The sequence below is a fragment of the Epinephelus lanceolatus genome, chromosome 11 (assembly GCF_041903045.1).
Source record: "Epinephelus lanceolatus isolate andai-2023 chromosome 11, ASM4190304v1, whole genome shotgun sequence".
Taxonomy (NCBI): domain Eukaryota; kingdom Metazoa; phylum Chordata; class Actinopteri; order Perciformes; family Serranidae; genus Epinephelus; species Epinephelus lanceolatus.
Window position 1 is genome coordinate 40,009,678 of NC_135744.1, and position 21,433 is coordinate 40,031,110.

Sequence of the window (21,433 nt, forward strand, 5' to 3'; positions counted from 1 at the left end):
CGACACACCTTCTCTGCCTATCATCTTACTGCTCCTCATTTTAAACGTGGTTCTTTCTCTGCTGCAGTTCTTCCTTGCCGCAGTCATGTGCACGCTCCACCTCCCCATCACCACCTAGTCTTTATGGATTCATCAGCCTCATACGCCTCAGCAGTCAGCAGCCTCGGCGTCAGCAGCCACCACCACCATCAACAGTGTCTGGACCCCATGGAGGGATTTATCCTGCTGCCACTCAGATGTCCCTCACTTCACAAAATATCTCCCTCTGGTGTCCAAGCACCAAAGACTTCTGTTAAATCTAGATCAGCACAAATCATCTGTTAATCTTCACACTTATATTCTGTATTAAATATTATCTTTACTTTATTCTTCTGTCTCTCCTGACTGAAACGTATTAAAGCTGACTCCCACCCTTTTTAATACCAGTAAACAATTTAACTCATGAATCACATCATCTGTAACAGGAGCTTGCCACATTAGCATGTAGCCTCCTAAAAAGTGATGACGTATGTATGACAAGAACATTATTTATTAATCATGAATGAAAGATGTACAAGTATGGCTTTTTCTTTTTGAGCAGGGTGTGCAGCTGAGCATGTGACACTGTTAAAACTTAACCTGGGGCACCACAAAGCCCTGCTCTCCCCACTCTCCCGCTGTTGTAGCTACAATGCAGAGGAGAAAAAAAAAACAAGTGTCTCACACATTGGTAAAAACCAGCTAATTGTTTTATCACCAATACTGATCCCCTCTCTACAACCGTAGACCATGTCTTGACAAGTACCAACTCTTCAGAGGCAGATCCATAATGGTTAATCAGCAACCAGCAGAGACTCCTGCGGTTTATATTAAAGCCTGTGAAAGGAAGCATGTCTCTATAATTGCATGTGCTGCCTAGACATGCTGCAGCAAATCAAAAAGAAAGGTTTTCAATACATGTGTCTAAACACCGAAAAGTTTTGAGCCCAGAGCACTTTTATAAGCTCCTTCTCTTCACTCTATATCACTTTAAAACAGCAGACAATATTATTTTCATAACAAGTATTGATTAATTCTGTGCTATTGCTCTTTCAGCAAAGCAGTGTGTGAGTCATGGAAATTTTTGCTCTTTAAGCATTTGGGTATCTGTGTGTGTGTGCGGTTGTGCACAGACCTGTGTTTATATTTACGTCCATTTTAGGATGTCAATAAGCATTACAGATACTATATTTATTTTGGCATATTTGTTTGAGAAAAAAAAAGGTGATGGTAGGAAACATCAGATTGAAAACCAATAAGCAGATGCACTGCACACGGCAGGGCTGAATTGCTTCTTCTTTTAATTTCGTCTTCATTTAAAATGTAACAAACAATGGATATCACCCGTGGCATCATCAGCTTTGTTGTATCATACAATGCACAAGTGTTTTTAACAAGGCTGCACTGAATCCAATCAGCAGCAGGGTGGATCATGTGCTGAGGGTTAGGGGTTAGGAACACCCAATATCATGCATTATAACCAGACACATCACATTACGTGCACCCCACCCAAACAAACAGTTTAATTCAATCATATTTTCCATTATATCACTCTACAAATTGGAATCCTAAAGCACAAAATCCCTTCATAAAGAGGGGAGGGAGGGTAGTGAGGATGGAAAGTGCAGATAGTGCGACCTCACTCGGGTGCAATCACCTAAAAACCTGGTCTCACCCCGAGGTCGTTGAAATCCGGCGCTTTGGCAGTGACTTGCCGTGTCAGAAACCAACATAAAATGGCATCCTTTAACGTCGGCATGATACGCGGCTGGTTGCCATTATAGTTTAATGGTGCCCAGCAGTGTCAGGGGGAAACATGGCAGGACAAGGATGAAAGTTAAGGCAGTGAAAGTCCAAGTGGGGCAGGCAGGAGGGGTGGGGGATGGGTCCAACAAACACCGACTTTCACCCGAGAGAGAGGTGTTCGTGTCCTGTAAGATTCTAAAGCCAAACCCTGTTCTCTTTTTCCTAAACCCAACCACGTGTGCTGTTGAAGGAAAAAATGTCAATTGGCATTTATTTTGAAAGAGACTCCATGCATACGATAAATTTCGTGTGAAAATGGAAGTGCATCTTGGAAGAAGACAATGCATGTAACAGGCAGAACTTGACACGGTGTCCCAGAACGTCAACAACCAATGCACGTACCTTGCATGTTCTATCTGGACGTGGAAAGTCCATGACCAAAATGTCAATATGTGATGGGGTCAGAGTGAGAATGTGTTGCGCCTGAAGTCAGCAAACACATGCAGATCATGAGTTACATGATCATGAGGCACAAAAAGTGCTAAAATCTAGTGTCTCACTGAGGCCATGTGGTCCCATTGAGTTCAAAGTGAAAATCTAATATGATTCCCTTTGTAGCAACTTTTGGATGACGTTTCCTCCCCTTGGATTAGAAAGAATCCTCTTTTTACGAATACATTAAAGAGAGGCAGCAGAGCTATTGTTCCTGTCTCTGTAGTGTCTGGCAATGGCATAGTCCATCCATCCATTTTCATCTGCTTATCAGAGGCTGGGTCGCGGGGGCAGCAGGCCAAGCAAAGCACCCCAGACGTCCCTCTCTCCAACAACGCTTTCCAGCTACTCCTGGGGGACCCCGAGATGTTCCCAGGCCCGAGGAGATCTATAAACCCTCCAGCGTGTTCTGGGTCTGCTCCAGAGCCTCCTACCAGTGGGACGTGCCTGAAACACCTCCAACGGGAGGCGCCCAGGAGGATCCTGATCAGATGCTTGAACCACCTCAACGGACCGCTTTCGACACGAAGGAGCAGCGGCTCTACTCCGAGCTCCCCCCGGATGTCTGAGCTCCTTACCCTATCTCTAAGCCACCCCACGGAGGAAACTCATTTCGGCCGCTTGTATCCACAATCTCATTCTGTCAGCCATTTCCCAGAGCTCATGACCATAGGTGAGGGTTGGGACATAGATGGACCAGTAAATCGAAAGCTTCACCCACGGGCTCAGCTCCCTCTTCACCACGACGGAACGGCGCAGCGCCCGCATCACTGCAGAAACCGTCCATCTCTCGCTCCATTCTAACCTCACTCATGAACAAGACCCTGTGGTACTCTCCCCCAACCTGGAGGGGGCATGTTTCCATTTCTTATAGGAGCTTTTTGCTCAGCTATACATAATTTAAGGTTGTGTTTGGTTTGTCCTTCATATATTAAACCACATGGACACTTAAACACATATATTACATGTGTGGACACATTTTGTAAACTCCTTGCTTTTGTATTTCTAACCCGTTTGAGTGTGTGATAGAGCAATGAGTACATCGTCCACATTTGTAATTGCTGTATACCTCCTGAGACAACGAGGTCATGGAGGGGACGGAGGATCTGAAACATCAATATCAGCCTCAACAACCCTGTATCGGTCAGGCTCCTAAAGGAATACTGATATTAGACTTTATTTGAGCAAACTGCTAACAAGGAATGCCAAGATGATTTTATTTACAAAGCACACTTCAATACAAATGAAGTAAGTGTCTTTGGAATTTAAATACATATACAGCAACACATAACTTGTATGGACAAATATAATGAATGAAGGCACAAAGCGTGGAATCAAACGAAGTAGACAGAAGCTTTATTTATAGATTCTTTTTCCAATCATTTCCATGTACACCAGCATAACTTTTCACACAAATTATTAACTGGCGTCTGTGCAAAGTGGTGCACATTACATAATCAAAACAAATTGTAAAAGAAAAAAAAGTCTATAAAGTAACATTACAAAGTGCTTTACAGACGCAGAGACCACACGGAATAGGGCAATAAAATTAGGTAGAATATTATTAAAATGAAAAGGGAAATATTACAAGAGCAAATGTAATAAAAAAGAATAATGTTGGAAATGGTTAGAAATGTGTGCACACATTCTGTATGTGTCTGTAGTGTGTCTGAATGTGTGCCAGGGCCTTTAAGTGTCCATGTGTTTTCTTTTGGTGCATGAGCGCGTGCGTCTTTAAATATTCTAATCGATGTTTACGACCCCTGGCAAGAGGAGGGCTGTCAGTGTGCCAGCATCACTGCAGCTGGGGACTCTGCCGCCCCCCCCCCCCCCCCACAACACACACACACACACACACACCACCTTTCCTCTCTCTCTCCACTAATTCTCTCTTCTCTTCCTCCCTCAGCTGCTGTCACAGGTTTCACAGGCTGTCACAGGTTTTTTTAACCTCTAAACATCCTGATCCCTTCCTCCGTCCTCCGTCCTGTCTTACTCCTCTCTTATCCTCCTCTCTGCCCCTGCATCTCCTTCTGTCTCTCTCGCTCCCTCTCTTTCATCTAAGTGTGTCTCTCTCCCTCTCTCTTTTGGGTTTCAAATCATGATCCCCCCTCTGCTGCTGCAAGGAAAACTCCACCTACTCAGCGCTGTTAATGTAGTCACTGACAGTGCGAGCCTCTCTCTCTCTCTCTCTCTCTCTCTCTCTCTCTCTCTCTCTCTCTCTCTGTCTCTCTCTCCTCTTCTCTGTGCCTCTCACTCTCTCTCTCCTGGGCATCTCCCCCCAACCTTCCTCCTCCTCCTCCTTCTCTCCGAGCATCCTCCTCTCCTCTCACATCGCTCTCCGGCTCCACTTGCGCTCGCAGCCTCCTGTCCGTCCGCTGCTCTCCTCTCTCCGCCTATCTTCCTCTATTGCACACACACACATTTACACACACACACACACACGCACACACATGCATGCATGCGTACACTCTCCCTTCTCTCACTGTCTCCCCTCTCTCTCTCAGTCACACTTGGTCCTGTGCAGACTTGAGGAGCCCCGGATAGGAGATGATGCTGGTGGTGATTGTGTTGGAGCTTTAGTGTTGATTTTTCTTTTTCCTCTTTAAAAAAAGAAAACTAGACTCAGAACAATGTTGATGCAACAGCACCTCTTCCCTCTGTGCTGTGTTGATCTGCCTGCCTCCTGCCTGGAATCAGCCCATTTTGGGGGAATTTAAACGACAGAGAGTGTGCTGCGCCGGCTGTGCGCTCTGCGGTTCTGGTGCGCTGGATCTTCTTCTTCTTCTCTTTATCTCTCCACTAAAGGATGCTCAGTTCTTTCCACAACCAGGAATATTACTACTACAACTACCAATACTCTTACTGCTGCTGTTCACTTCTCTGCCCCAGCCCGATCGCAGTCTGAAGCACCCCGGTCCCCTGAAGGGAAGAAGAAGCATGTCAGAGGCGCCCGTGTTGCACATGGAAATGAGCCGTCTGCTGCTGGTTCTGCTGGACTCCAGCCTCTAAACCAGACTTGAGATTATCCATAAATCGCAGAAAGGCTCTGAAGAAATTGGGGATCCTAAGAGTTCCTTTCTGGCGAGCCAAAGATTCTTGTATCACTGTATATCGGGGAGCACCAGCTGCTTAACCAGCTCTATGGTTTTCTGACTTGTCCAAGACTGCGATTTTGGCATCTGACTGAGAGGTAAGGCTGCTTCCACTTTGACTTTGCTGTGTTGCCTCTTTGTGGCATTTTCACTCTGCTCTGCTCTTCCCGAGCGGCATCGATTCTGTACTTTGGAGAGGAACGGCTCAGTCTCAGTGATGTGGCAGATTTTTGCTTTGCTGGATTACTCTCCTGGTCTGCTAGAAGCTCTTGTGTTTTTTAAGAAACTGTCCACTGTTCAGCTGCTCCCGCAACCCCAAGCTTTGTCTGATTAGTCATGACTCGCACTGCTCTGTCCTGTTTACTATGCATCATCCAGTGTCTGTAGCAATGTCCCTCACTGTGTCTTTCTGCTCAGCAGCCGGTTAGAAATGAATGGCACTGCAGCTGAGAAGCCAGAGGTGTTTAGTGTTAAGTGGATTGCTAGAACCACGGAGCATCCGGCGTCTGTTTGCACTGAGTTCATTGTGATCAGTCTGCTAGCATAGGTGCACAGGAATCTGCACTCAGAGATGAACTGCAGCTATTTTAAGTTCATTATATGAATCTTTGGAGAGGGGGGGGGCTCATTCTCTTCAGTTTGTGATTCATTTTCTGTCTCATTCTGTTTAAGTTTGTAGGTACAAAGGTTTTCATTTTCTCACATGACAGATATTAAAAAGACTTCTTCTTTTATTTGTTTTTGTATCCCTGATGAAATGGCAGGATCAGTTGTGTTGCTTTTGACATGAACTGCTGCGAATAACTGGCACTGGATATGAACCATCCTCCTGCATGTGGAGGTCTGCTTTGTGCAATGTATTTAGTCAGTCTGCTATACTGTACATCAATAGATGCGTGGGTTATTCCCTGTAAGACTGTAAAACTGCAGGGTGTCTCTACATGGAGAGCCAGATGTGGGGTAATTGCATTCAGTGTCAGAGTCTGTGCCAACGTGCAACGTCCTCTGAATAAAGCAGTGCAAATGACTGACAAAGGATATCACATCATGTGTCTGAACTAATATTTGTCACTGAGATGTTCACTCACAGATGGTGTTACTGGATCATGTCTGTGAAAGGAAATTCAAACTTAAGGGTGATTGCATTTCAAGGTCCACTGTAGTTTCTGGATCGCTGCTCTCTGGCTTTTGTTGAATAAATTACTCAAATGAAAGTCAGTGGATATGGAGGCTAGACAGAGCAGCCTAACTTTTGGTAAAAAAAAAAAAAAAAGGCGTCTGCTTGGAACAACTGCTCTGAAATTATTCACAGATGCATCTATGAGCCATCTATCCAGATTTAGTACCACAAGCAATGGGCATATCGAGGACTTAGAGCCAGAGGGGTGTCGGGAAGATCTATATCAATAACACAGTAAAAAATCTCATCAAATATTGTGGTGCAATTAAATATCTCTGTGTGAACAGTAATGGGATTACATCGGTGATCAGAATTAGGCTCTACACTGTAAAAAACTTCAAACTCAAAGTAGTTAATTTGGTATAAAAATAGAATTCTTCGTATAATGGGACCATTTTGCATTTAAGATGAGGTATTCCACTTGTTGAAAATGCAGTTTGTTTGTTGTCAGTATTTTTGAGTGTCAGTAGCTTGAAGTAGTGCCGAGTAAGGCAAATCACTGCTGAAGTATCAATAAAATGACTCATGAGAAATGATCTTGCAGCGCACTTGTTTTGACTGTCATGGAAACTTGATAAAAATCGATTCACACTGCTTTGGCTACAGTCAGCAGTTTCATGAAAACAGTGTATATAGTAAACACTGCACATTAAAAAACAAATTAGGGCATTTGACACTTAAGTGCCTCAGATGATTACTTATAGTGCAAGGGTCATCCCTGCTGCTTGACTCAGAAGACTAGAGGAAAACTTCAAACCAATCAGTTTCCTTCAGGGTGGCAGTGCGGTGGTTCCAAAAGCATATTGTAATATAGGCAGCAAAAGAAAACTGTATACTGTGTGCTGGTAGGTGACAAATTGAAGAAAAACTTTAATAAGTGAGTAAAGAAACATATTCGCTCTCCACAACAACAATTTAAACACCAAAATGAGTGAATATCTTGTGGAAGAATGGTGTTCATTTCTTTGATGCTGCTCCAGAGACTTGGAGAATCAATCCAAAAGAACTTACAACAACTAACAACAACATTTAATGTTGTTTTGTCTCCCTATTTTCACCCCACTGTAGCTGTAAAACAGGGCACTGCATATGAGGGAGCATTTGTGGAAATAAAGCAAAGGAAGACTCAAAAAGAGCTTCAATCTGGAAGAGCATTTGGGGGATTAGGGGGCACTGTTGGATGCTATGCCAGAAACAGAGAATGCTTCTTGAGATACCTTTAGTATCTCTAGAGCAAATGCTGCCAGGGAGGTGATCAATATTGGCTCCATCCCAGAAAGCTTTTAACATCAGTCTTTTTTAAACTGTATCTGTCTAATGTCTTGGTTCGCTTGAGTTTGTTTCCAGTTACGTTCTTCTTCTATCTAGATTCAGTTTGTATGTTTGGCAGATGCTGTTAAAATTTTCACCTTTGAAGCCATACTTGTGAATGTGATTGCAATAATTGCGAGACCTTTTCTAAGAAGTGTTTACATTCTGCCTTTGTCACTCTGGCAGATCTGTGCCTTCAAATGTTGAAATTCTAACGTTAATTACAACAAGTGTTCCCCTCCCGCTAATGTCATACATTTCCCCTGCGTCTCTTGGATTACATTTACTCTCCAGAGAATTGTAATCAAGAACAAATAAATGCAGAGTGTAACAACAACATAGCACACTATAATTGTATTATCATTATTGGTAGATTAATACATGAAGGAATAACTAAATCTTTGTAGGGCATCCTTGCCACCGGGCAGACAAAATAAATGATCAGAAAAGATTATTAATTTATTTTTGAGTATATCATCAAGTGGCTCAGCTGAAGGTCTGTGGCCACACTAACAGTTTTGTGAGGCTGTACTCATAGAATGGTTCATATGATATCCCACCAAATAGCCCCCCACGAATGATGTGACATCCCTAAAGTTATTGTTAAAGTAAGTAAATTTACTGTACTTAGGTTTAGGAAGAAAGACGTGGTGCAGACATACCTTAAAAAATCACTCAAAGTTTATACGGTTCTGAACATGTGACTCCAGGGGAAAGTCCAGGTTTTTGTGACCCATTCACCTCCCAAACCTGCCTCCTCAAGGGGGATTTATACTCATGCGGCAGAACCTACGTCGTAGCCTACACACATGGCCTAAGCCATTGTGAGCATTTATACTTGTGCAGTGGTGTGTCTGTGTCACTCTGCAGTTACACCTACAAAACACTAGTCGGCGGCGGGGTTTCTGTGAAGTGCTGTAAAGTTTAGTTGATAAAAAACACACCCAACTAACACATTAAACACACATTAAACACAGCTCAATAGCAACAATTTCAAACAGAAGTGTACAAAGCAGCTTCATTATAACTTGCAGCATCACAGACAGAGCTTTTGTCTTCTGCTAGACACATTTTCCCGACAAATACAACATGCTAACTTCTTTAGCACACGCTTATGGCATTTTACATTGTATAAATTAGCCTAACAGCTAGCAAACTTTTCCTCTACTACTCCTCTTTACTCATATGAAGTCAGGGACAACAGCAACATTTTACGAAGGTAAAGTTACAAAATTCTGCCTCATTACAGCTCACAAGGTTCACTGACAAAACAACTGTCTTATACTTAACACGTTTTCCAAACAAAAATATTATGCTAATGTTATTAGCATGAGCCTATGGCATTTTACATTGTGAAAAATTAGCCTAGCGATGAGCGGAGATTTCCTCTGCTCATATGAAGCCAGGATAAATCCCTGAAGGATAAATCACACACAAGACTTAAAATGCTATTTTGTGGAGGCTTTAGTACTTTTTGTTTCTTATCTGTGAAATTAAAGTAAATAAAAGCTTCATTTCCACTGAGGGAAATGGTTTTCAGCCTACAAAAATAAACAGGAGGTCTGCATCTCTGCAATGTGTACTTACATTTCTGGGATGGTGCACATCAGGCTACAGTGTAAGTTACGGCGTAGGCTCTACGTGGGCGCAGAGTCTACGCTGCAGGTACAGCATCGATTCAATGCAGATGTATAAATCCTGCCTTAAAAGATCACTTGGGACTACTTCCTTGATTACTTTGAACACATTTAGCAGCATTACTTTTCATAGGAGAACATACAGTTTGTGAGAACAGCCTGACTTTGTGCAGCACGGCTTTGAACTAAATGCTAATGTAGGCATGCTAACATGCTCACAAAAGCAATGTCAACATACTGACGTCTAGCAGATTTATTGGCACTAAACACGAAGAACTGCAGTTGATGGGAATGTCAGTAGTTCTGTATGTTTTTGGACATAGGCAAAGAGAAAAAAGAATTGGATAAATTAATTTCTACCTCATGATGGCGCTTGCTTTCAACTTATTGAACTGATTGTCTCAGATGATTAGAGTCAGAGAGACAAAGAGAGACATAACCAAACTGGAACCTGACTGGAGCCTGAAGCTGTACTGTACCTAACAAAATGAATCAAGTTAGACAGCAGAACTCTCCTGTAGCTGCTGTGAGGAGAGAGACGGAGAGAGTGAGGGGTAAAAGGAGGATGGGAGGTTTAGTGACTCAGACATATAAGTAGGGAGAAAGAGGAGGACAGGGAGGTGAGAGATGACAAGGCAGGAAAACATATACGGAGCAAGGGTGGATAAAGGAAGGCATGAACAGCGGGAGACTGCAGGTGTTGATCTAGTGTCGATGAGAACAAAGTCCCCGTCGGAAACCATCGCGGCGATGACGGACACTCAGACAAGACAGCCGGTGAAGAAAAAGAGTAATGAATTTTTAGGAAAGGTGTTGTGATGAATACTGCAGCAGGGAGCAGAACACGCTTCGATGTGTTTCTCACCACCACTCTCCCTCCACCTCCGCAAGCACTCATGAATTACTTAGGCTAAAAACTTGCCCGTACACACTTCAATTATACACACACACGCACACACACACACAATGCATAACCACATTAGAGCACAGAGGGCATCACCTAAAAGTCAGGAAAGTTGATTTGGAGCCAGAGGACGAGCTGCTGCGTCCTTCAGCATCTCAGCACCTTAAACAAATCAACTCATTTTAGTGGTCTGACATTAGCCTTCACTGTCCTTGTTTTGTCTTGGGATACAGACTCTAATATGTGTGTGTGTCTGCATGTGTGGGGAGAGCTGTCTCCTTCTTTTTTTTAATGTATATGCTTGTGTACGGACAGTATCTTTTATTTGAATCAGTACATTTTTTTTTCCATAAACGTGAAGAATCTGTCAACTGTTTCAGTAGACAGGAAGAAGGTTACAATATGGTACATCTCCTAACAGTTTTGTTTCACTGGTACTTTAATATTTTCACTGAGACATTGCTCACGAGGAGCCTCTCCCTGCAGGAGCGTGCAGGGCTGAGGCAGGACATCAGGTAGATTCAACACACCTGTTCTCAATACCTGCTGTACTTCTAAGAGGCCGTTTACACGTCGCCGGCTATTTTCATAAACGGACATTTCACCATCTCCGTTTTCAAAAAGATCTTCGTTTACACTTACCCGTGTATATATACACAAGAGCATGCCAAACCTGTAGGTGGCAGTGTAACGAGAAGCTCAAGCCTTCCATGTATCCATTGTCACCATAGCAACATAGGTCGCACTTTTTACACAGGCGCAAGTTCCGGCGCATACTGTGACGTGGGCTGCCTATAACTCCGTTTATCTGCGTTTATCTCAGTTTACATGCAAACGCGCAACCGGAGTTTTCCAAAATCTCCACTCTGGCCGGAGTTTTTAGAAAGACTCGTTTTCAGAGGAGAAATCTCCGTTTGCGTGTAAACGAAGGGCACAAACGAAGGAAGATGTCTCCGTTTATCAAAATCACCGTGTACGTGTAAACGGCCTCTAAACCTAGTAGCAGTCAGACAGTCTGCCTGGTTTCAAACCTTTTGGGGTTTGTTTCTGGATCTGCTCTTTGTAGTCTTGTTTCTCAAGGAGAAAAAAAACTCATAAAGTCAGTCAAGTCTTTTTGTGCTTCTCAGTGTCAAGGAAGGATCTTTAAATGGCTGAAATTCAAGGAGGCTACTTCATCGAATCCCGGCATCTCGTCAAGGATCCTTTGAATTCTACCAAGGACTGAGTCCTTCCTTGCGAGTATTTTCAAGGATGCACGTGTGTATGCATCCTTTTGCATCCAATTCTTTGCACGACTTACTGGAATTGAAAGTGGGGCTTCTGCAATGATGCACACCTGGGCACTCACTGGCCTGTCCTACCAAGGAGGCATCCTTGACTTTGAGAAGCACTTTTTGTCTTCTTTGTGCAAAACTTTTATTGATGGTTAAACACTACAGGAAAAATGTCACAGCTACATTAAGACAGCAAATTACTCTCTCTGTCGCAGCTACCCTCATAAATAAAACTGACACAGGAAAAAGTACATTTTCTAAAAATCAGATTTGGCAGGCAAGCCCTTGGTCGTTTGTTAGGTGTGGTTGCATGTGGTTATAGTTTGCTGCAATTCATATCGCACTCATTCCACAGGAAACATATTGACTTCACACACTTGTAGCTACTCGAAAAGCAGCTCTTTATTAGTGTTTTCAGCTACATGTCTCAGTCAGATCAAATGATCTGTTATGGGAATGGTCGCTAGCTCACCTGGTAGACAAAGGCCATGTCCTAGCTGCAGCGGCCATGGGTCCGATTTCCAACTCCAGCCCTTCGCTGCATGTCCTCTCCCCTCTCTCTCCCCATTCCTATCTAATAAAGGCTAAAACAACCCCCATAAAATATCTGTCATGAGAAGAGTCTGCTGTTTTTTTTGCTTCTCTTTGCTCCAAGTTGAATAAAAAAACTCATGTCCTTTTTGCCTTCTTCCTGTCTTACTTGTTGTGTCCTTGTTTCCCCTTTCTTTCTTTGTCTTTCTTTGCTTTTGGCATTCTTCTCTCCCTTCTTCAGTTTTACCTTCCTGCCTTATTAATTTCCTTATACTCTCCCACTGTTATTCTTTCCCCCATCATTCCTCAGTTCTGCTCTCCTCCTTTGTTCCATTTGTTTCCTTCGCCTTGCTTCTTAATTCTGTCGTGTTGCTTTTATTTATTTCCTTCTGCCCATCCTTCATTCCTTCCCCCCGCCACAGTGCATTTGTGCTTGATATGTATGTATGTATATTTATCTGTCTAGTTGTGTCTTGTCTCCATGTCCGCTCTCCGGTCCAATTAGTCACACAGGCAACATCGCATCTCCTCAAAAACAACAGTACAAAGACAATAACAGCTTCTCTGAATTCACTATGAATATTTCTTCTCATTCTTTGTCAGCAGTGTACTGCTCAGTAAATCTGTGTTTCTGTATGCGTGTGTGTTTTGGCTCCAAGTGGGATTGTGTACGTGTGTGCATGCATGTGAGTTTGTATGTGTGAGTGGGGATGCTCTCTGGGGGGCAGGGGAAATTGGAGGCTTACTTTCTTTCCACTAATTACCCAGCAACAGTCCCCACTAATTGTCAGGGCCTCGCATGTATTTGATGTCTTTAAATATCCAGCAGCATGAAGCCACGTAAACGAAACACGGAAATGGCGAGAGGGAGGAAAGGGCAGAACAAAGCAGGTCATTGGATCTGCTTTGAAGTTGTGTACAACCCGTAATCTGCTGCTGGATGTGTATCCATCTCCTGAGAGGATGTGCCTGGTTATTAGAGAAGAGGATGCACTTGAGTTCTGCATTGCAACATTTAACATCAACATGAAATGTGCTATGTTTAACATGTTGACTTTGACGAGTGAATATACTGTAGCATCAAAATGAAAACTGAGATGAGTGATGTCCATGGCTACCCGCTCCTTGCAATATTCATTTGTAACTGGCATATTCAGTAAAACGAATGGACATAATAGTGCGAACACCTGCACAACCCTAAAGCAATTCACTGTAATGGTCCTGCAAGCAATGCTGCAGCCTGGTCTCACTTCCCAGGGTGTCAGAATATGCTGCTAGTGACGCCAGGGGCAACTTTAAAGTTAATCCATTAGCATCATTATGACATGTTCAGAGTAATAGACATAGCATCAAGAGTGCCAAAGACTGCTGGAGCGGGATGGGCCCAACAAGTACAGAACTTTGTGTCCTGTGTAAACCAAAAGTCAACTTTATTTTGTCGTGTCAGTCATTAGTCATGTGAGTCATCACTCACTCATTAAAACCACTGACAGGTGAAGTGAATAACGTTGATGGTTTAATCAATGCAATGTTCTGCAGGAAAACCTTTGATCCTGGCCTTCATGTGGATGTCCCTTTACGCACTTCACCCACCTAAACATTATTACAGACCAAGTACCCCCACTAATTGCAACAGTACCCCCAATGACAGCAGCCCCTAAGCAAGGGAGTGCACCATGCCACAACACAAAAACTGCTCAGGAATGGCCAAAGGAATGTGACAAAGAGCTCAAGGCATTGACCTTGCTTTCATATGCCCCAGATTCCAACCTCATCAAGCATCTGTGAGACAAACCTGTACCCAAAGGTCCTTTGTCCAGGCCTCGACAGATCAGAGCCAAGTCTGATCTACGGTGGACCTGTTGAGGCATGGAGACAGGACCTCTGGGGGTGTCCTGTGTTATCTGGCACCAAGGCATTGTTGACGGATCCTTTGAGTCCTGCCCAGTGGATGCTCAATCGGATTGGGATCTGGGGAATTTGGAAGCCAGGTTGATGTCTTGAGCTCTTTGTCACGTCCCTGGGGCCATTCCTGAGAAGTGTTTGTGGTGTGGCATGGTGCACTGTTGTGCCTGGGGGGCGCACTTCCATCAGGGAGTGCAGTTGCCATGAGTGGGGTGTACTTGGTCTGTAATGTCATCCACATGAATGCCAGGCCCAAGGTTCCTCAGAAGACTTCACTTCACTTCACCAGCCAGTGGTTTTAATGCTTTGGCTGATTGGTTTGTATCATTAGTCATGTCAACAACATTTTTTCCTCACCCTGACCAAGTAGTTTCATTGCCAAAACCTAACCACTGACCCCTTTGTAGCCAAGTGAGTGGACTGATGTGACTAACCGCTAACCCTTTTCCTAACCTTGACCATGTGGTTTCTTTGCCTAAACCTTAGTGCCAACCCCTACTTGGTCACGTGAGTCAACTCACATGACTCACCGCCAACCCTTTCTGCGTCAGGATACAATGCAAAATGTTGCATAATGATGCAGGGAGCTTTTACCTAAGCGTCAAAATATGGCGAGTAGGGATGAGATCACAGTAAATACTGTCTTCATGAGTAAGTAATATTCAGAGATGCATTGATTCAGGTTGTAGTTTGTTATATCAAGTGAGAACTGTCAGTGCCTGGATCTTACCTTGCTTAGTCAGATACACATATCAGTACTTCGAACCAGTACAGCAAAACACTACATTTTGGAGTGACATTTAAACTCAGCAGTCGCTTTTTACCTCTGAGAGTAAGGATTTTGTAACTGATAAATAAGTGAAGACTTTCGCCAGCTATGTCGAAGTTCAGAGGGAACCTTACAGGAATGGCAGCTTCTACATCCAAGAAAAATGCTTCTAGCTTGTTGGTAAAACTGTTTATACAACTGAAAATTCAGATTCTCTGAGGAATGGGAAAGAACTCTTTGCCTTCTGTGGATTTTGCAACCCGTTGAAGTTTTGGGGAGTGTTTTTGAGAGTGTGTGAGAGAGACAGTCAAGGTGCCTTCAAAATTTTCTGGCTTCCTATTCATTATCACTTATGGTGCTTTGATTCTATCATATGTACACATTAGCTCCACAACCATTTTAAAAATTCTATGAATCAAGAGCTGTATCTATGCGGGTCTGTTGTGTCAGATTGCATTCAGTTGTACAAGTGGTAATTACATTGTGATCATTTCTACATTATTATCACTGCTTATCATAATTGTCAGATAAGATCATTTATTGTGGTGACCATAATAACAGTCAAATAAACTTGAACAGTATAAAGTCCCAGGATGCAGATACGTATTGATCGTGATGCGGTTCCAAAAGTTATTTCCAGCCTGGACACAACCAGTCAGTCAGCAGAAGAGACAGAAATGACAATACAGTTCACACTGCAAATGAAAACCTGTTGTTCACAAACTCCACAGCCTAGATTCAAATGTTTTGCACTGCCAGTAAATCTGATTTACAGCAGTGGCCCTTTGTGTGCAACCGAAGGTAATAATAACACATCTTTTCATTTCACAAAACGGGGGAATAGCTGTTAGTACTCTGGTGGAGAAAACAGTTTGTTGCACCTTTAAACATAATAAAAAATAGTGTCTGGTGAATAATTACCAAGAACAAAATGTCTGCAGTGGGAATGGAAGCAGGATTAAAGGATGGACGTCAACAGTGGCTGCTGTTATTTACACTCAGGGGCAGACTGACCATTGGGAAGTTTGGGAAGACTCCCAACAGCCAGACCATTCTAGACTGTACCAGCCGTCAGTCACAGAGATTTTATTTTTCAATTTCTGATGATAGCAGTTACTGTATGATGGATCTCCCTATAGGCAACATCTCTAAGAGTAGAGTCTATGTGGAGAGCATTAGAGACATTTTTCACCTATCATTTTCTTTTAGTGTTCTTTTTTTTCTTTTAGCAGTTGTAGAAAACACCCTGTTATCCTTTAAGAACTCAATTTCCCAGCAGCCCTAGCTTGATCATGTGACACTTTATTATTAACAGTTCAGTGGTTCAGCGCAGTTGCATTAGTCAGTTCTGACCTCCAAAGCGGCAAGCCACATGTCCGCTGCTCACTATATTTCAGTTCCTCTGTTCCCTTTGTTAAGACTGTTGTGCGTCTACATGAACACACACACACACACACACACACACACACACACCTGATATTTACAACTCATCTTACCTGGGCTTCCATATATCGCCGACTATTCTAAAGCCTGCAGTTGCTTCCTGGTTGTGGTAAATAAAGACTGTTGTTGAGCTTACGGTGCATTCACACCAGGATAGTCCGGGGGACTTGGTTCAATGCCGAAAAATTTAACACCTTCCTTCAGTTCGGTTCACTTTCACACTGCACTTTTTCAAGCGGACCAAACCGCCTGGACATGCAGTTACAACAGCTGCTCGTTTGGGGGTGGTATTGCTCGAAACGACAACTGACCAGGAGGAAAAAAAGCATTAGGAAGAAGAAAACCCAGCTCATTGATTGGCCAGGACTGAAAACGGAAATCCATCCCCCTCAGCCGGCTTGGTTACCACAAAAACACCAAACACCAAAATACATCGCACTCTATGTCACTCCCTCTCTTTGGTTCACTTCCTGTCTGGTTCGCTGGATAGTCCATTTGCATTATCCACTGTAAGCAAACCTCTGCAGGGATCACTCGTTTGGTCCGCACCAGAGTTCGTATGAGCGTTCACACCACTCCAAACAAACTGAGCTATCCGTTGACCAGGGTTTGTTTAATCCTAAATCTCTGGATTGCCAATTTATTCCTTCTGACCGAGGACGAATCAGTTTCCACCAGCTACTACACGCACCCTGTGCTTTACAGTAGTTTTAGTTATTAATGTTTTGTTAGTTTTTCATATGTGTATTGATTTCTCATTCGGTGTTGTTGTCGTTCATAATAACTACAATAAAGATAAGGTAATAATTATGTAAGGGATACATTATCCTGCTTAGAACATGGCTTACTACTAAAACATTCAGTGATGTAACACAAAATAATAATTAAAGCACATTTTATTGATTCAAAATTCGCAAAAAGAAATGTGTCTGTACTCTGTATCTGTATCTCCTATTTGGCCTGTGTGGACTAACGTTAACTGATTTTGATGCTCCTCAGTCTAAGGCCGTTGCCATGGCGTCCCTAGCAATGGAGCAGCAGAATAGCGGTGATACCTCAAGAAATAAACGCCGCAGAATTTTGTTGATTGACCAATCAGAATCAAGTATTTAAGAGTGCCGTGTTCTAAGTAAGGGATAATGTATAGTGAGTCGGTGACTGTTGAAAAATAACTCCCGACAGGGGAATGGAACCCCGACGCGTGGCGGAGCATTACTGAAATATATAAATAAAATATAGAGATAAATATTTCTTAATAAATTTGACGGGACAATTTGGGTTTTGTGGCCCTCCGAATATGCATCCTCTGTAAATTTGTTTGCATGGATCTCTGGGATCTTTGTGATTTTTCGTTTCAGGGTTGTGGGAAAGGGTAAAATATTCCACTCCATTTTCATCCGTCTTCAGCTTAAACGCTTCCCTCATCAGGTCATGGTTCCCCTCTCTGCCACATCTGGCTAGATGGAGCTGGAACTCAAACCACACTTTACCAGCCCGCTGGCTGTGGTTGGTGACAGCGCTGCCGATGACCTGATGAGCAGTAAGTCTGAGGCTTAGATGAAAATGCTGCATTTTGCCACTCCGATCCTATTTGGCCTGTGTGGACTAACGTTAATTGATTTTGATGCTCCTCAGTCTAAGGCTGTTGCTATGGCGTCCCTAGCAATGGAGCAGCAGAGCAGTAGTGATACCTCAAAAAATTTTGTTGATTGACCAATCAGAATCAAGTATTTAAGTGTGAAATGTTCTAAATTTTTTTAGAGGGGGGTGGGGGTGCCAGGTTAAGCTCGCCCAGCGCACTTCATGTGCTAGTTCCGGCCCTGTTTATGGTCCTCCGCATGTTGGCCAGCCTGACTCGCAGCCGCAGACGACACAGCCCTCAGACTGGACTAATCTACTACTTTCAATATCGAGGGGGTGTACGAGCGGCCCCTCCCAACTTAGACTGATCCTCGTTTTTGCTGAAACCTGATTGGCTCGGTCATTGTCATCATTATTAGTTTGCACCTGTGTGAAGTATTGTCGGAGACGTAAACAGCGAAAATGGCGAAAAAGAAATGCGCGGTGGTGGAAAAATGACGAGCTAAAAAGCGAACAGTGTTGGTGCTCAGTTGAATGCGCCAAAGGGACATATCTTCCGTTGTGGAGGAGCCAAGGTTGGTGTGGTCACTGTTTGCCAGGCTGCTGCTGACTGCAGGACTGCTCCAAGGCTTGCTGGTGATGTGAGGTAGGACAGTGTTCATTTGTTTTGGGGTGTTGACATGGTATAAGCCTCTATACCTTGGATGCTGGTTGTTACTGTCTCCAAATATTTGCACTGATTTTGATGACAAGCTGACTGTGTTTATTTTCTTATTGCATTTACACACTTTATTTTATTCTCTTGCATTGTTGATTTTGATTCTATATTGAAAAACATTCACTGTCTGAGTGTGCATGTGTGTGTGAGAGCATTTATAACTATTTCAGCACTCTACTGACTGACTGTTAACGTGTTGGTGCAGAAGTCAGCAGTAGTTGGCAGTGTCCCGGCTCGGCAGGTCTTGTGTTGATTCAGTGTAGTGGTGAGGTGTTGCACAAACTGAGGAAGCAGGTGTCATCCTGAAGTGTCTTGAAGGTCTTCAGCATCATTAGATTCTCTTTATACTGCAAAAACTGCCAACATTTTTCAGCTTGTATCCTCTGAGCCTCTCCATCTCAAGGTCCCCAGCTGAATTTCAGTCCCAGCACATCCCTGTTTACAGTGCTAATGCAGGTCAGACACATTCACGAAGCAGGACTTTTATTTGGTCCACAGCAGCACTAAAAAATTGGTTGCTTGGAGCTAAACATTCAAAGGCAAACAGTGAAATCCTGCTTGACGTTGGAAAATATAAATACATGAATTGCAAGAAAAATGAGCCTGGCTGCTGACAGTCGGGGTTTCATTGTTTCTACCTTGAGGCTTTTATGTGTGCTTGTCCTCAAATCTGTTTCTAAATAAAATGGCGGTCTCAGGACCTCAGAGAGGGACAGTTGGAGAAAGAAAAGCCAGTCTCTCTCATCTCCTGTCCTCTCCATAAATAGCTTTATCTCCCCCTGCCACTGAGCGATACTGACAGCCCGCATTAGCAACCTGGAACTGATTTCACTTAAGAGTTTGAGTCCTTTGAGGAATTGATTTGTCTTGTAAAGAAGAACAAAAGCCAACACAAAGGTCCATCTGAAGGTTAGAAAACTCAGCGTGGAGGAGACGTGAGCGGACAGACAGCTGTGCAGAGAAACAGACAGGCGAGTTCTCGGGGGAGCTGACGGGCTTTTGATCACATAAGTTGAGCAAATAGATTTAATAATGAGCCCCCATCAAATAAATACACACAGAGATGTGGGGACCAAGGGGAATCTGTAATCCCTGATTGCTTGACATGGATTCCTCAGGGCCCACATGATAAACACAAGTGATTTAATGTCATGTGAAGGGGGACTTCTAGCTTCTGAAAAAGTTTCGACTGTTCTTGGAACAGTGTGTTGATTTGGTGATGTGCTGGTCAAAACAAATCTCGAGCCCCGTTTCCACCAAACAGTTCTATGCTAGGGATGCACAGATCCATCCAGTATCTGGATTGAATATTGGTCCCCATATCATCAAAATAGATGGATCGGGTATCAGAAAATGCAACCTATACCTGAGGCGATCCTTTCCCTTTAAATCTATTGCGATGCGAGCTACGTCATACGTCATGGAGTGAAGGAGAGAATCTGCTGTGTGGAGGTATTTCACACTATTTCAACTGCTGTTGCACAATTGTTCGTCATTGCATTAATCTGTTTCATCTTGTTTCATTTTATCTTAGGAAAGAACTGTGTAGTCATCAACGCCCGATGCCTCTAGTCGTTTCTCTTCTACATGTAAAGGTATATAGCTTTTTAGGTCACCCATGGTATCGGATCGGTATCGGGTATTGGCTGATACTCACAGCCACAACATCAGGATTGGTATTGAAACTGAAAATGTTGCGGAGCTTTGTTCCCGTGGGCCCTGGCAACACGAAACCCCTGGGCTTGCCTCAGAAGGACTAAATGCACAAACAGCTAATTTTAAATATCCCATGGAGAGAGACTCCCACTCTTGCCAGTTCTATTTTGTTCTGAAAATGTCAGCGTGCAGTCTTGTTCTGTGGACGATAAACAAGGTGCAGACTTCTATCTGTGTCACCGGTAATGAGGAAATACAGTGAGTGACAACAACCCCGCCCACATTTAAGAGTACTGTATGCGATGGAAACGCTTGGGTCTAGGTATCATATCTGAAGGCTTACCTTTGGTTTCAAAGGAATCTTACTGAAAGGGTTTGGTGGAAACGGGGGTAAGGTGTCTACAATGAAGTTGGGCCAATAGTGGCAAAAGTAAAACCCTGACATCTTTGTTACATATCACCATTGTTTCAATAGAATTTAAATGAATGCATTCAAACATATAATTAGGACCTGCTTCAAATTGGAAAATAATCATTAAAATCTTGTTGAACAGTTGCAACCACCCCAGCTTCAATTAGACATCATATGACTTTGACTTTAAATCAATAAATTAATACTTACTGGGAAAACTTTCATGGATACTTAAAAGTAAAAAAAACACTTCTAAAGCTGACTGTCTCCCTCTCCAGAGACAAACATGAATATAATTATGTTTTAAATAAGCACAGTTTGGCAGTGGGCAGGGTTTTCGTGAAAAATCTGCCTGTTGGTGAGACGCTACGTCACAAAGTGCTTTAAATCCTAACAGGAAGTGGGTGAATCTCTAACACCTGATTGTCTCTAACAGTAGATCAGCTTTTCTCCTAAATAATTACCAGAACTTCAGCTCACCAAGACAAGACAATGACCAGCTTTCATCCTCCTACATGAGAATTAAACTAAGAGGTCCCAGCTGTGCAGACGCATGGTGGGATTGTGTGTAGGTGGGATGTGCATGTGCAGAAATCCACCTTTACATACCCTGAATTATATTTCACATATTTATGATGACTGATAATATTGGTCTGAATTTTGTGAGCCATCTGCACTTACACCTTCTCTTCAACACACCTGCACCTGTATCGATAATTCATAAATCAAACTCTGCCGAGACTTTTGACAGCTGCTGATGT

The 21,433-nt window shown here is 43.1% G+C and overlaps 1 protein-coding gene across 2 annotated transcripts in view; it reads left to right on the plus strand.

Annotated features, from left to right (window-relative positions):
- Nucleotides 1-4,592: 4,592 nt before the first annotated feature.
- sgcd (sarcoglycan, delta (dystrophin-associated glycoprotein)) overlaps nucleotides 4,593-21,433 on the plus strand; it is a 472,390-nt gene continuing 455,549 nt past the window's right edge. For both annotated transcript variants that reach the window (XM_033634701.2, XM_078172632.1), the window contains exon 1: nucleotides 4,593-5,449. The gene's annotated coding sequence lies outside the window, so the exon portion shown is untranslated. The remainder of the gene's footprint in view (nucleotides 5,450-21,433) is intronic.